This window comes from Alexandromys fortis, unplaced genomic scaffold (genome assembly GCF_014885135.2).
Source record: "Alexandromys fortis isolate MF-2015 unplaced genomic scaffold, M_Fortis_MF-2015_v1.1 scaffold_68, whole genome shotgun sequence".
Taxonomy (NCBI): Eukaryota; Metazoa; Chordata; class Mammalia; order Rodentia; family Cricetidae; genus Alexandromys; species Alexandromys fortis.
The window spans coordinates 6,433,508-6,450,640 of record NW_026067948.1 but is presented as its reverse complement, the minus strand read 5'-3'; the positions used below and the strand labels follow the sequence as shown (position 1 = coordinate 6,450,640).

Sequence of the window (17,133 nt, the reverse complement as noted above, 5' to 3'; positions counted from 1 at the left end):
ACATACATAATCACATTCTGACACAGTCACACACATGAAGGTCTATATGTACCACATCTGACACATACTACACATGCATAAAGATGCAAACACACACACATATACAATCTGAAACACACAGTAGCACACACATAGTTATAGTTATATACAGTCACACATGCTGACACATACACAGTCATTCACTTGCATGCAGATGTGTGTATACACATACACACGCACGCACACACACACACACACACACACACACACACACTTCTCTTTGCCAAAGCATCAAGCCAGTTTCAAGAATGCTGGCTGTTCATTCAGTTATCTTTAGTTTTTTGAGATGCTGCAGATGTCTAAAAAGCTAAGTCAGCACAAGTGTTATCAATGGAAAATTCCTGGTGACTTCATTCAGATAAACTTTGTCATTGATACTAACTCACACACACACACACACACACACACACACAAACCTTCTGGTTTTGCATACTATTTGCTGACTTCTGTAAGAAATGTGATTTCTGCAGAAGTTTGTAGCAAGGATTCCCTGTTTGGGTGGGCTGTGATTTTCGGTACTTGAAGCTTCCTGTGTATTAGATATCCTTCTATACCCTCCCTCAAAAGATCTTTAAGAAGGATTTAACTTAGATGCTGCCAGGCCCATTGTCTCAAAATCTACTAGCACCCCGTTTTCTACCCAAAACTGTCGCGTCACTGGAACATTAAAAACAAAGTGAGATGGCTTTCTATACTTTTAACAAATTTCACCATGATGGTGTTTCTCCTGATATGAAACACTCTAACCTAGATGTCAAATATTTCCTTTTCAAAAGAAACGAGTTAGTAAAACAATCAAAGATAAACAGAAAACACCAGTAAAAGAGAAAAAGCAACACGTGGCCAAGCCAATTGTGATGAGCTGATGAGGCCCACAATTTCTCCCTGGTCCATGGATCCACTCAGTTCTGTGAGACTTAAGAGTTCTAAAGTTTTCCATTCGCTGCACAGTGCACTGCCTCCCTACCTTTCACTTCCAGCACAGCCCAGTGTGGAGAAACATATACCAGCCTGTCATTTGTGGTATTTCTACCTCATGTATCCTTCTAAAATCTGACAGTGCCATCGAGATTTTTACCATGGTAAGGTACCAAAAAATACGATGGAGACCAAACGAAACCAAGCCATATTTAACGTGATCTGCATGTGCTCTGGTCTGCTTTAAGTCTCAAGTTTGTCTTCAAGTAATTAGGCTCTAGAGGTCTGTAATAATCCCATTAGTAGCTTACATTCTTAAGGCATCTGTTCTTCCATTCCATAGAATACTAACTAAAATCTGAGTCTTTTAAGCCCAATCTCATTTCTTACAGGTTATATTATGGCAATTATAGTTATAACAGTATGATTAACCAAACCTACTGCATTGCTCAGTCGTGTGATGTTAGAAGAGTCCTGTTGTCCCTATCATTTTCAAAGTCAAACTAAAGCATTTTTGTATCTGAATATTGTATTTACATCATTTCCCCCTTCTGGACCTGATCATGTCCCCTTTCAAATTCCTGATTCTTGTTCTTTAATTAATACTATATGAATATATAAATGCAGTCAGCTGAGTTTAGTCAGCTTTTCTCACATGTATATGTTTTTAAGAATGATTACTTAGTATGAGACAACCATTTGGGAGACTCATCCCCCTTTCCCATTCTTAGGAGTCATTACTTTCCTGTAGTTCATCATTGAGGGGGTGGGCCTTGCAAGACTTCCCCCATACACACTGGCATGTCAACTGTTATTGACGCTCAGGTCTTGTTTAGGTGAATATTCTCTTAAGATTTCATGGTTACAATGCCTTTTTGTATATAGAAAACAATCTCTCTACTGACATCCAGGTCTTCTCGCTCCTAGACTCTTTCTATCCCTTCTTCTGAAGTATTCCCTAAGACTCAGGTGTAAAGGGGCTTGTGTTGTAAATGGATCAATTGAGGTTGCGTACTTCATGTAAACCAAGAACTTTTTTTAGAGTTGGGGTTCAGAAGGTTTCTAATTATGATCCATTTTCACCCATCTCCTGAACTACCTGCAGGCATATTGATCAAACCTCCACAACTTCTTTCATCTCCTAACAATATTCTTCTGAGCAAATTAGTGAAAATACTTTCTTCAAATATTTTTACCTAAGGTCTTTCTGAAATGTGACTTTTTCTCTTCTTCTCAAATTATTTTTGATATATTTTTCTGCAAGAACAACTCGCACACATCTTTCCTAGAAATAGTGTCTCCATCTAACTATCCCTTCATTCCTCTGTTGTTGTATTACTAGTTGTGCAGTTCCCATTGAACCACAACTTCCTCTTGATTAGCATATTATTTTTTCCTTTAAAGGAATAGTGGAATATACTGCTACTCGAGCCATAAATGATTGGGGAAAATGATGAAACTGTGTAGCTTTTCTTCACATCAAGCACACAGCTGAGAATGGTAATAGATACTGGACATTGAAAATCTAAACTCTAGTAGAGTAAAGCATATGTTGATAATTAAGGGCTTGCCTTTATATGTATAAGTTGGTGATGCTTGTACATTCATTGAGAAAGAAGCAGAGAAAGAGGAAGCTACACAGGAATAGGTGTGTATCAGTAACAGCTATAAAAACACACAAAAAAGCAACTGTAATTGTTATTTAGATTCCTGAAAATACATTAGCAGCCATGACTTCCTTAAGTGTCTCCAGCTCCTTTTCAGGCAATCTAGAAGTGTCGCTTGCTCTGACTGTGACACGAATGATAAATAAATGTAGTAGAATATCAATGCTATTGCTCCCCCACCAACACACACAATCATGTCAGCCTGTGCCTAACATAAAGATGGTGCCATAGAATTAAGATCACAGGTAAGCAAATTTCTCACTCTCAAATTGAGATGACACACCAATCTGGATTAATATTCCTATAGAGCTATAATGCTACAGTTTACATTTGGGTTTTAATCCTCTTCTTAATAATTCAATATTGTTCAAAGCCATTTCTCACTGTTAAAAAGAAAGTTATGATTGAAAATGTTCTTTCTCTTTCCACTACATGGATCATTTTTAAACTTTTATATTAAGAAATGATCTTCTATACATGTTTTAAAAACCAAAATTTGATATATTCCAGTCTTACTGAGTCATAAACAGTTCTGCTTTCCTTCAGCATTTAGATTTTATTTGTTTTTCAAAAAAAATATTAAATTAACATACTGAATAATAAAAGAGTCAATAAGATTTTTTTTACAAACTTTACATATAAATCCAGGGAGAGGACTGGAGCAGAGCTGACAGATTGAAGGCAGTAATACTTAATGGATGTACACCACAAGATAAACTACATTGTTTATGGAAATATGTAACAAATAATCTCAGAAGACCATTTCCCTTCATCGGAAAAACAATGAGAATAAATCATAAAATACACAAATACACTTCTGGATTACTCTTAAATTAGAGTTCAGATAGAATTTTTAAAATATCTAAAATAAAAATGAAAAGCAAAAACTGAATGTAGTTTGCTAATCTTTGGCTTCAAAGAACTAGGTGTACTTGAGTTGCCCTTGAATTGCAGTGTGTCATTTCCAACTGTAGTTAGGGTGCCTTTTACTTACAGAGATTAATCATTGCTTTTGCTAAGTGCATTGGAAATCAGGAGCACTAACTATGTAAATGATGCCAGGAAATACATCCCTAAAGTATGAAATAAAGCTCTAACTAGATAATGCTAATAAATATTAATATATGGAGGGAGCAAAGGAATATTAAATGATTAAGCTGCCCAAAATAAGAATAATAATATACTTAAAGTCCTCCAGGCAGTCATTCAGTATTTGAGGACTCCACAAATATTAACAAAAGCAAAACCTGCAGAGGCCGGTATGTCCTAAAGCTTTCTGACTTAAGTTGAAGCAGGAAGGGAATTGGGCAGTGCCTACAACCTAATGAAAGACTGATTTAGTTGGCTACAGCTGGCAAATCTGAAAGAGATAGCCTATCTTCCCATCTCCCATTTTCCCATATTTCAACAGGCATAGTTTCTTCTTAAAAATTAGCATTTTTTAGTCCCTTTCTTTAAAAAACATTGAAAATCAAAGCATATTTTGAAGACTTGAGGAGTCTTTGAAGTATTCTCTTCTAAACCAAACACTGGTTCTGGGTATCTTTTGATTCTTGTTGTTGCTATTATGGTCGTTGTTGCTGTTGTTTTGTGTTTTAAGATAACTGGATTATAAAGACTAGAGCAAAGGCTGTAGATGGCATTCAGTAGGATGTGGAGTTCTCTGTTCCCTGGGGCAGAAACGGCAAATGGTAAGCAACAAGAGTTTTGCTTTGGAAGAGCTCTATTTTTTCAGTTTCCTGCAGCAAAAGATGAAGTGAATGACAAGCTGTTGAATTATCCAGTACACAGCAACACATAGGACCAGTTATGTGTTTACTTTTAATTGGTTCTAGTACTTGAAGAATACTGTGTCCAGGTCATAAAATACTATCAGTTCAAGCCAGCATTCCTTCTAGTTCTGGCTTTGGAGTAGTAAGCAATATCTTCAACGATCACCCTCAAAAGACTTTTCTGATAATGTGTCAGTGGGTTTAGGCCATAAATTTTCATTTAATTGGTTTGGTTTGCTGGTAGTGGTGGTTTCTTTATATGATAAAGATGAAGAGAGTAGATGTAATCTTAATTGACTGTCCCATAAGTGCTCAAGTTCCCCTCGGTACCCTTCATCACCAGCCCCCGTTTAAGCCCCGCTTTTAAGTGCCAGGAAATACATTGCATGTGGATATATAGCAGGGGACTAAAATCTCAGCCTATTACATTGATATTATTTTGTTTTCTTGCAAGATGTAAGCATTGGCGGCTATACCAAATTCTATACTATACATCCATAAGCCAAACTGGCATTGAAGAGAGAAGTGCTTCTAGTCATAGAACTAATGTTGGAATTTAACTTGTACTTTTTATTTATTGGGATTCTGCAAAACTGACCATAAAATGACCTGGAAACAACCGAGTATCTGTAGTATGGTTGATTGCTACCCTCCTTGCAAAAATCAGAGGGGTATCAACAAATCGGGACTGGGATTAGTCCAAGAAGCAACACAAAGCAAGTACCATAAGACAAAGGGCCTATAGATGTGATTTCAAATAATTCAGTGACTTTCTCTAGTGTACATGGCTTTCAACCTCAACAGAAAGCAATTCTTAATCCTGCAATTACCCAGTCTTATCGTTACTGCCCACATGTGCTGACAATGGCTAGAGTTCTAGATGGCATTCTTTTCATTAGTATGGCCAATGGAAAATTTAATTAGAGATACATTTCTTGAATGGAGAAGGGAACATATAAGGATTAACAAGTTAATTCTATCATTTAATTACATTTAAATGTTTACCACGCTGTATAGAGAATTCTGACACTGTAGCTAATCCTCTTTTTATCTGTTCTCTCTTATGTAATGATGAAAACACTACTTTTGAGGAGAAGGAGAAGTGGGATTTTCTTCCTGCTAGCTTGCATACTGACTAAACCGTCAGAAATAATCACCCTAGTCACTTCTGGATCCTATCAGCTCCTGGCCACATTCTGTAAATGCAGGCATTTGGAAGAAAGCAAACAGGTCTGCAGGTAACAGAAACCAGAATATGCCCTGATGGAGAGATAAGAAACTGTAACTAAATGGATCCAGGTAGGCTTTAAATAGAGTCGTGGAAAGAAAGCTGGTGGGATATTTAGAGAGACAGGCGCACTTGCTCACAGACCTCCATTAGAGGAGCCGACAACTAAATTCCTCTCCCTAAGATAGTGGAATGGCTGCCTATGTGCCTGCTTGACTGCCTCCCGCTCCCCCTTGTTCCTAAGATGCATGCCTTCATAAGTACAACATCTTCCTTCCATGGTTGATTCCTCGGCCAGCTACAAACGAGGCCCAGCTCTGAAGCATTTCCACTCAAACCTTTCCACACAAATGCTATAACTCGCCCGCTATTGTTTTGACATTTCGGAAACAGATGCATGTTTTTTTACTTTGGAAGGCAGACATCTGTTCTTCAGGACTCACTCCAGAAGCTGGAGTCATCTGGCATGAGCACACGAAATCGAAGACACTCTCTACCACCTGGCTTGCATTCATACCCCTCGATTCAAGGCATTTGAAAGAAACAGCAAAAGGGGATCTATGAATATGCTCATAAGCCCGAAAACTCTGCCGACATTGATTAAATAAGTCCATACAATGTTCGCTGCAAAGTAATCTATGCTAATGCAATTTACTAGGAAGGAAGAAGAAGGAAGCTGAGCTCTGAACTGTGATGGATGGAGCATTGCCGCAGGAACCAGGTAGCCCAGCACTTCAGAAAAATCGCATAATCCCCATGAAAAATAAATTCTGTCTGTTTTTATTAGGAAAAATCTAACTTAAAATGCATAAAATCATTTGTGTCTGGTTCTGGCATATTGAATGCTATGGTTAGAGGGAAGAAAAATACACAGGAAACATGCATAGAAGGAATTCTCTTTTGTGTATTGTTTTGCTTGGACTTTATTTGGGGAGGTGTCTCAGCTCTGATTTTACTCTGAAAAATGTGGGTCGCCTGTTCTATCAAAGGGGAGTTTGTGAAATACGAAATTGCAAAGCCCTCAGAACATATCGACTTCATCTGGAATTTGTTAATATATTAACTCAATATTCTCCAGGGGGAAAATGGTATGTTTTAGATGGATTTTGGATGTAAATTCTAAACAGGTGGACGGAGCAGCAGGAGGGCGGTATCAGGCTTCCCGCAGGGGACCCACACCATATAGTTGTAGAAAATGAATCGCAGGGATTGGTGGTCAAGGAAATCAGATTTGTCGAGCCGAGTATTTATACATGAAAGGAGCATGAATGCTCAGTAAATTACAGATTGGGGATTCAAAGCCACACATGCGCAACTCTCCACCGTGCAGCTTCACTGCAGGCTACTAACCGTCCTTCGCGAGAACAATGCACATATTTTTAATTTAATTTTTAAAATCTTGGGCATTCATCTCTGCACTCCCATGGTGAAGAACATTTCTTTCTCTATACAATATCGCACGTGTTTCCGGGCATGAAGTTGCTTTTTAATTACAAACAACAGTTGTGAGCTTCCTGCTGGTTACACCATTTGTGACATTGGCAGGAGCTGAGTGCAAACGGAGGGAAGATGAACTCTCTCCCCGCCTGGTGAAATAGCACAGAAGAGAATAGTGTTATCTGGAAGCAAGGTACACATTGTCCTGAGAATAAGTGACGGACGTTGTTTTGGGTGCATATTCCCAGTGGAGAGGAGGGTGTTTTGTCAAATTTCATTGCTGACTTTCCAACAAATGGCTAGGTTTGTGTTGCTTGCCTCTTCTCTCGTTGACAAATTACAGAAAACTTGAGAATACTAACTAAAGGTATAATTTCAGCATTTCCCCAAACTTTGTAAAACTGTTTTGCAAATGACCTTAATTAACAATGCTACTTTTTTTTGGTGGAGGAAAGAAGTGAGATTAAACGCAGGGCATTGTCTATGAAAAGCACCTCTATATCACTCAGCCACACAGTTATCACACTTTCTGCAGCTCTTAGACATCTACATTTCCCTGAGGCAAAGGACGAAGCATCTGCAGTAATATTAGCCCAGCATTGTCTTTGCCACATTGATTGGCCCAGCCCTCTCTCAGCACACACACACTGAAATTCGCTGGTGTCTTTCTCTGCATGACAAGGAATATAATGATCATAATGTAATTAAGATTTACTGAACATTTACTACTTAAGAGACACCGGATTAAATGTTTTACATTCATTATCTCCTGTAATCCTTGCTCTAACTCAGGGGGTTGGGTAGCATCGTTATCCCCTTCACAAAATGGGCAAGGAAGCTGCAGTTGGAAGAATCCAATTAAATTGTCAAAGAATACTCATTCTAACAGTTGCCAGAGTGAGACTCTGCTTTCGACCTCTCTGATAACAACACTGTCGAAGAGCTTCCTTGAGAGGTGTTCTGACCGCTCTCCAAGAGGACCATTCTAATTTTCACTAATTGCAGTTGCAGAGAACTCGCCAGCAGCAGCATTCTGTCCAGCAAGGAGGGAGTTCAGTGCTCAGAGACAGCTCAGGCAGTTTACTGAGCAAACCAGAGAAAGTAACCCAAAGACGGAGAGCAGCTGGCTGTGTGAAAGTGACTATGGCAGGTCTGTGGGTCGTACGTCTCTCGCCGTGGATTCAAAGGAAGTTTTTATAAAGGTTTATCAAGGGATTGGAATATATGGGTGTAGTGTGATCCTTCGTGTTCTGCCAAAGCACACTGGATCCTAGCGCCCTTTCTGGATATTTCTGAAAGCACAAGTAAGGTCAAACGCAGGTTGCCTGTGCTATTGTGGCAAAGCTGAGTCCTTGAAGGCCCAGACCACTGTTAGTGCACGTGCGTAGTGGAACAAGTGGAACAAGTTTCTTACAGCCTCAAAGACCTTTGACCACAAAAGGAGACACAGATGCCCAGAATTAGCTGCAGTGTTCTGTGCTGACACAAATCTAACTCTTTTTTGGAGACATGCACCTGTGCATATGGGTACACTTAAGTGTGTGTGTGTGTGTGTGTGTGTGTGTGTGTATGTGAATCAGGTGTAATTCAAAAAACTTTTGTCGGTCACTAGTCACATGATCTTGGAGACAGTTTCTTGCTGAACTTGTAGTTCACCTGTTCAGCTAGACCACCTAGCGAAGACGTTCCAGGGACTCTTCTACCCCTTCCTTTACCCGAGTGTGAATGTCACTCTCATGTGTTCTGAAAATACAGACTTAGCTCTTCATGATTGCAAGAAGGGTCCTTTAAGGACTGAGCAATGTAGCTATGTCCTTTAACACATTTTTGAGATTGCTTGATGCCCCATGGTTGATCTCATGACTACCTGTCACTTAAAATATTCTACTATCTACAGGTTAAGACAGTCTATCATTTTTTTAGCTGTCAAACTTGTATTTTTATTTTAATATTTTTCTTTTTTCATATTTCTATTAAAAAGTTTATTTTCATTTTACATATCAACCCCAGCTACCCCTCTCTCCCCATCTCCAAACCCCTTCAGCTCCCCCTTACCATCCCCGGGGTAAGGCCTTCCTTGAGGAATCAACAAGGTCTGGCGTACCAACTTGAGGCAAGACCAAGCCCCTCCCCCATATCAAAGCTGAGCAAGGTATCCCACCATAGGGAGTGGACTCCAAAAAGCCAATCCATGCACCTAGGATAGGTCCTTGTGTGACTGCCAGCCTCCCTTCCCAACAGATCAAGCCACATAACTGTCACCCACATTCAGGGGCCTAGTAATTGAAAGATTTCTCTCGAATTACACCTGGTCCCTGCACATTCACACATGCACACAAACACATTAATGTGTGTCCTTAAGCACAGGTGCACAACTACATGAACATGTTCATAAAGACTCCACACTCACATGTTGCCCCAAATTTGCAAAAGAGAGTTAGATTTGAGTCAACACAGAAAACTGCAGGTTCCTAGCTGTCAGTCCGCAGTCTGTGAGTTCCCAGTAGCTCAGGTCAACTATCTCTGTGGTATTCCCCATCATGCTCTTGACGCACCCTTGTTCACTTTAAAGCACTATATTTAAATGAATAAGGAAAAGCAAGATGATAGCAAATAATGATTATTAAAGTAACCCTTTAGTAAATTATTTTTTTAAAAAATATTTATGTAGCCGGGCGGTGGTGGCGCACGCCTTTAATCCCAGCACTCGGGAGGCAGAGGCAGGCGGATCTCTGTGAGTTCGAGACCAGCCTGGTCTACAAGAGCTAGTTCTAGGACAGGCTCCAAAATGACAGAGAAACCCTGTCTCGAAAAACCAAAAAAAAATTATGTATATATGTGTGTGTGCTTGACTATAGATGTATCATGTGCGTCCATGTGGCTACAGAGACGATCAGAAGACAGCAGATCTTTTTGAACTGGAGTGAGGGTTGCGAGCTGTCCAGTCAGGTGTTGGGGAACAAACCAGGTGCTCTGTGAAAGCAGCAATTTCTCTTCATTGCTGAGCCATCCTTCTCCAGCCCTTGTTCATTGCTGAAACATCCCTCTCCAGCCCTTGTTTATTGATGAGCCATCCTTCTCCAGCCCTTGTTCATTGCTGAACCATCCCTCTCCAGCCCTTGTTTATTGATGAGCCATCCCTCTCGAGCCCTTGTTCATTGCTGAACCATCCCTCTCCAGCCCTTGTTGTTTCTTGTGAAAGACAACTATGAACCTCCATGTAGGCTGTTGGATATTCTCCTCCATCCCAGAAGGAGCTACCTTCCCTCTCCATCCTTGTCTCCTATTTCCTTTCTCTATTTTTTTCTTGAAGTATGCAGAACTCGTTCTACTGGAGTTATTAATGTGGTACCGTTTCCATCCTTTCTGAGAGGGTTATAAATCAACCATAAAATATGTGAGCCCGCAGTAAGCCTGGCATGTATTCTCAGCCCAGAAGCACTTTTTTTTCACTTTTTAAAGATGAAATACTTATAGTCTATGAACTTACAAAGGTATGATATCTGAATATTTCTTGCCTCTTTCCCAAAATTACTCTGTTTAACAGGAAAAAAAAACAAAGAAAAAAAGAAACAAAACAAACAAACAAAAACCTACTACAGGAAATTGAGAGACAGTTCAAGATTACAGCGTTAGGGAAGCTATTGCATTCTTGCCCTATCAAAGATTCCCCTGTTAATAGCTCCATGTTTATATCAACACATACATAATAATGTTAGAGCATTTCTAACTTCCAATTAGCAGCAATCTACACCCAGCCTAGGAAAACACGTTTAAGAGAGACAGACAGAAGAAAAGCAGAGGTACTTACTTGAACTTTATAAGTTTGGGGATTTTTTTTTTTCTTTTTGACTCCACTTTCATGATCAGACGTCACTGAACATGTCTAATAACAGTGGATGTAGGTCATGTTACCAAGAAGGAACAGTATTCACAGTTGTTCAGCCCTCAAAGTTCTCCACACAGCCTGGACAACTGCATGAGAACGAAGGAAGAGAAGAGTTCTATTATTGTTTGATAGTTTACATATCCCAATGCTACCAAATTCCTGATATTTATCTCATTTTGTCTTACAAAGTCAAAACATTTTGCAAATAAATATTAAGGCAAGCCTCTTTGTATCCCATTTATTCATCACACTTCTCACTTAAAGTTGTTCTGGGACTGGGACATAGGTTGCTGAGTAAATCTGTTTTTGTACAAGCATGAGATCATCTGCCTGGTGAACAGCAGTCATGTAAAAAGCCTGCCGGGGCTGGAAAGATGACTCAGAAGTCAGAGAAACTTCCTGCTTTGAGAGAAAGTGGGCACTGCTCTCACAACCTATCTGGGGCTCACATTCGTTTGTAACTTCCCTTATAGAGCATCTGATGTCCTCTGATGACCTCTAAGCATCACACACGTGTGGTATCCTCAAACACAAGCTTGTAAAGCACTCCTATGCATAAAATAAAAATGCTTTTTAAGAAAGAATGTTTAATGCAGTATCTCATTGCTGAAACCCGCCCTCCCACAAGCAGAGAGGGGTGGGAGAAAGGGAGAGGGAGAGAGAGAGATTTATGGCTCACTGTGTCAGGAAAACCATCTTGTTGGTGGTAGTGGAGCACAAGGAGCTCTGTTCATCTCTCAGGGGAATCACGAAGCATAGAGTACTCAGGACTGAACAAGGGAAGAATTATCACTGATAAGGCCCCATCAGCAGAGTCCCATCATACCCCACTTGCTAAAATGTCTACAGACCCTCCCAAAAGAGACCCGCTCAAGAAGGTGTTAGAGCAAAGGGGTGTTTAGGAAACTGTCATGTTCAAATCATAACTCTTCCTTTTTCTTCTCCTAAATAAAAGGTGTCCAAAAAGTATTGAATAAGAGAGAACATAATATCTAAGAATTAAGCTACTAATAATCAATTCATAGTAATAGAAGTATCCTAAATTTTCATCTATCCTAACTTTTTACAAAGAATGAGAGTAAGCAGTCATCATATCTCCAAGGGATTCTCTTTCTCAGTAAAATATTTAGTTTCAGTGTGAAAATCATCTTAGGGTACCTTGAAACAGTTGGAAACCCTTGAAACAGTTCACTGAGTTCATCAAGATCATACTTCATTTACAAACACCGCTGCCAGATCATGAAGGAAATTCTCCAGCAAATACCTGATTTTATATTCCCACTTTAGAAAATGCCTTCCTATTAAAAACCATAGGAAATGGAAAGGAAATCTCAGTGAAAGGCAATATTACATAAAGACAGAAGGAAAAGTTTGCAAGGATAATGAATTATTGCCCTCTTCTCTGTATCTCTGAGGACAGGTAAGGTATTTTCAAACTTTTCCAGATGGTTTTGGGGCTTATTCTCATTTCATAGTGAATCAACCATTCCAGAGTGACAGGAGTGTATTCCCTGATGAAAATTACTCACCCCCACACTCCCATCGCCAACTCGGTAATTTGTAATGCTCTTCACATAAGTTATTTTTATTTAATTCATTGTTGTGATCCACAAAATGCCTGGCAATCGATTTCAGTAGCACACCCGTTCTGCCATTTCCTCGTCCCCACGTCGGCATGAGAAACAGTCTAAAGTGTAGAGTACCAAAAGAGTTCAATTCAAATTTCATTTAATTTTGCAAGTGAAGATTATATCAAGTCTCTTCAGTTTCCAAAATCCATTTTAACTTTGTAGGTTTGGATGAGAAAATTTTATTCAGGGATGTCAAATGTGCAGTAAGTACATCAGCTGCATGTGCTTGCATGTGCTTCCAACCGCACAACCACTGTTTCTAATATTATTAAATACAAGGCAGCTAGTATCTATCTATTCCTATACCATAAGCTACGTATGTACATGTATGAATTGGTGCATGAACATGTTATATATAAAGTCTTAATTGTGAGGAAAGGTAGTGTAGTTTCGGTGGGAATGCTGAGTATGCAGATTTCTCCATCTAACTTGCTTCTTTCTCTAGACAACTCCAATCTTTCTCATGGTGTTCTACCCTTTGTCTGTGGCATTCTATTGTGTAGTCTCCGCTTTATCACTTACGGGGTCACATAACTCCCTGTTCAAAATGGAAAGCTTAGATTGCATTGACAGTAGGGACATGCACACCAGCTTTCCGTCTCTAACTATGTTATGGAAGACCCCAACTGTTTCTCAAAGTACAGTACAAATCCATCCCAAAGCATCTATGTTCTAGGGTCTGCACTGCAGTCCCCATCATAGAGATATGCACCAGGCTCCATCCAGCATCTCCTGAACATTCTAAGAGTTCCTGGACTATGACATCATATTAGCCAAGTCACAGAGCAGCCTGCACAGTAGAGTTTTCTCTTTTCTGGCTTCCTCTCAAAGTTCTGAAACAGAGTAGAGCAAGGCAGAGAGAGGAGGGATATGGTGTTCCCTGAATCAAATAAGTCCCTAGAGGCTTATCTTCCTTTTGGATTCTCACAATTACTCTTCTCGGAAATAAGTTTATCTTTGGTTAAGAAGAGAAACATGGACTTTAGAGGGTTTGGTACCTTGCTCTAGCTCACACGGAAAGGCAAGAACAGAAATCACAGCTAAAGGATTACGTTTACTTTGATAGCTATCTGCATCATGTTCTATCTCCCTGTCTTCCCACTTCTCTCTGGCTTTACCAAACCACTGTTAAGATGGTTTGCCTTTCCTCTTCCATCACTGTCTTGTTTTCAGTCATGCATATTGGTCTGACCTCAGTTCCTGCCTGTGGGCTTCCTCCTGTTCCTTCATTAGAGAAGGTTGGGAACACCAAACGTAGATGTTATGTAGGACCGGTCCTTGGATGATAAATCACAAGTGCACAGCTATGTCCCTGTGCTTTCAGTGGGATTGGGTTGGAGGACTTTTTTATCCTCTTGTCGGAAATCCCCTAGAATGAAATCCCCATATGTCATAGTAGGCAGAAACGCGAATCTCCTAGACATAGTTTCTGGGTTATCTGCAAGTAGATTATTTTCTTCTACTCCTAGCTTCATCTGTAGGATTTTTCAATAAATCTCTATTAGATAAACAGACAAAACCTGTATTTTTTTAACTTTGCTCAAAACAGTCTAAGCACATATACTTTCACTATAAAGTTCTACCAAACACCAAAACAAAAAAAATCTAATTTTTAAACAAATTCTTCTGAAAAATAGGAGGGGAAGGAAAAATTATGAACTAACTTTATAATATCGATAGTACATTGATATCACAGAGAAATGTCACAAAGTCTTATCTTCTAGAAAAGTTAGTACAAATATTTTCAATAAAATATTGCAACCAAAACCAGAAATGTATAGCAAGGAATAACCACCTCGAACAAGTAGAGTTCATAGCAGGAATGCAAGCAAGGCTGGGAACACTACTGAAAATCAGTTACTGTAGTAAAGCATATTTTAACAGACAAAGGGCAAACATAAACACCTCCATTGCAGGAGTAGCTGGAACTTCTAACAATACTCACAGTGGATACTCTTAGGAAGGTAACATCCTTAACTGATTGTACACTGGGCCTTTGGTGCTACCCAAGGAGCTCTGGTGCTTGTAGGACCAGTCTTCTGTGTGATACCTTTAACTATAACACATATCTGTACAGTACTGACAGCCAAGCTTTCATTAGGAAATTGAATATCTTATTATCTCTGAAGAAGTGGGAGTGAGCACAAGGTTCTCTTTCTAAGCAAAAAGCTATTTGCAAGTAATATCTGCTGGGGAAGGGAAATTTTCTTTTCTCCAATGGAGTGACATTGAGTTTATCAACCACATCCCAGGTCAGGCCTCATGCTTAGAAGTGGTTTTAAGACAGGGAGAGAGAGAGAGAGAAAGACAAAGGGTGGGGGAGGAAGGAAGAGAAGAAGGAGGGAGGAGGAAAGGTAGGAAGATAGGAAAGAAAAGTGAAAAAAACATTTGGTATTATATAAAATAGGTGTTAGGGACTATAGTAAAGGCTTTAATGGTTAAGGATACTTGCTGCTGCTATTTCTCTTCTCGTCGCAGGCACTTCGGGAGCCACTGGTTACTGTTCAGCCATGGCCAAGTCCAAGAGCCACACCACACACAACCAGTCCCCCAAATGGCACAGAAATGGCATAAAAAAAAACCCGGTCACATAAATACGAATCTCTTAAGGGTGTCGACTGGAAGTTCCTGAGGAACATGCGCTTTGCCAAGAAGCACAGCAAGAAATGCCTGAAGAAGATGCAGGCAAATAATGCAAAGGCCATGTGTGCACCTGCAGAGGTCATCAAGGCACTTGTGAAGCCCCAGGTGGTGAAGCCCAAGATGCCAAAGGACCCCAGCAGCAAACTCAGCCGTTTTGCTTTCATTGATCATCCCAACCTTGGGAAGCAGATTAGAAAAATCCTGTGGGTACGTGCAGGATCTCTAAGAGGCTCAGCACTGCAGAGAATTCTATCTGAAAATGGCTGAGTGATTCAGAGAGGGTGTCCCATGAGAGAGATACACATTTCTGTTCTAGTCAGTCCCTAGAGGTAGAACCAGAAGTAGCGATTTGCTAGTGGGTGGATATATTTTCCTAGCGTGGAGAGTCTCTTGCCACTGTCACACAAGAACTTGACTAATAAGACACAGGTGGTATCACTTTCTTTATAGATGTTATATAAAGGTTATAGTAATACATGGTTAAGCGTAATTTGTAAAGAAGTTTGGGGGACAAGGGAGGAATTCTCTATCTTAGATCTTACTTCTGGGTTTGATAAATATTCTCCTTAACCCATTTTCTTAATAAACAATTAAGCAAAATTGCACTGACATGCTGTATAATGGTGAGTGAATGAGTGATTTCTGACCTATGTCAGAGCAATAAAACATATAGCCACTTCTGTCTACATTTGACCATGGCTCCTGCCTTCCAGCCCCACAGGATTTCTATATACAATGAAAATAGACTAGAACCAGAAAGCAGCAAAGCTAGCACCATTCTATGGATATATTATAAAGCATAGAATCTAGTATCCCAAAATGCTTAATTTCACTATCTGGTGGCAAACAGGAGTCATGAATAATGGAAAGAAATTCAGTGAAACTTAAGGCCTCTTATTTTTAAAAATTTTAAAGTTCTTCAAGAATTAGAAATTCTGTAATTTGTTAAGAAGTTCTTGAAAGACTTGAGTTTATTCCTTCATGGTACATCTGTTTATGAAATGTTGGGGACAAGCAAGAATACCCACTGAAATTTCCATGTAACGATGATTAGTAGTTAACTCTCATTATTCACAAATAATATTATACTATTTTATCTGTAAAATTAAATGAAATCAGCCGTGCGGCTGTCCGAAATGAGAAGTGAAGCCAGCCAGGTAATGTTTCAGCAGTTTCCATGTGCTTGAGACGAATTCAGAGATAAAACTTAAGAAACAGTGTTTGCAAAACTACCATGAGCATGCTGTGTTAAGGAATAAAGCCAGGGAGATAGAAGGCAGATGTCCATATTTCAAATCACAAAATACCATGAAGAGGAATTAGAATCCTGAATAAACGGAGAGATATGTCAGCTCATGAATTGTAAAATACAAGTCTCTCCTTACTCTCAATTTAGCTCATGCTTTATGTGTTTCTAATGAAAATCCATCCCTTTGTTTCAAATGACAAACTAATTAGAAGCTCCGTATAGAAACTTGAAGGACCTAAAATAGCATTTTAGAAGGAAAATAAGATCTTCAGACAACAGATTCTAATACCATGACTTCTGACAAAGCTGGTTGTGGTTCAAGAGCACTTGAACAGTTGAGGGCACTTGCAGAACAAAGCCCCCGAGACCCTCAAGGAAGACAAAACATTCCAACGAGTGTTGCTGAGCTGAGTGCGGGAATGCATAAGAAAATCTATCAAGGCACCCTTGGCATCGCATTTGGTAAGCAAATATCAGTGTGGGGATTATGTATGCAACGAGTTAAACTAAAATGGAAAGGCTTCCTCTAAAGAGAGAGAGGGAAAAAGATCAGCTTCCCAACGTGGGATTGCAAATATTTATCTGAACAAGACATCAGGAGCAATATTCAGTAAAGGAAGCAATGATGAAATATTTTCATTAATTAAAAAATTCAATAAA

The 17,133-nt window shown here is 39.5% G+C and overlaps 1 long non-coding RNA gene across 3 annotated transcripts in view; it reads right to left on the bottom strand.

Annotated features, from left to right (window-relative positions):
* The window catches only part of LOC126506143 (uncharacterized), a 90,103-nt gene that overhangs the window by 13,822 nt on the left and 59,148 nt on the right, over positions 1–17,133 (bottom strand). For all 3 annotated transcript variants that reach the window (XR_007593126.1, XR_007593125.1, XR_007593127.1), the window contains 2 exons: positions 12,480–12,637; positions 10,873–11,036 (listed from right to left, as the gene is read on the bottom strand). This is a non-coding gene — a long non-coding RNA (uncharacterized lncRNA). The remainder of the gene's footprint in view (positions 1–10,872; positions 11,037–12,479; positions 12,638–17,133) is intronic.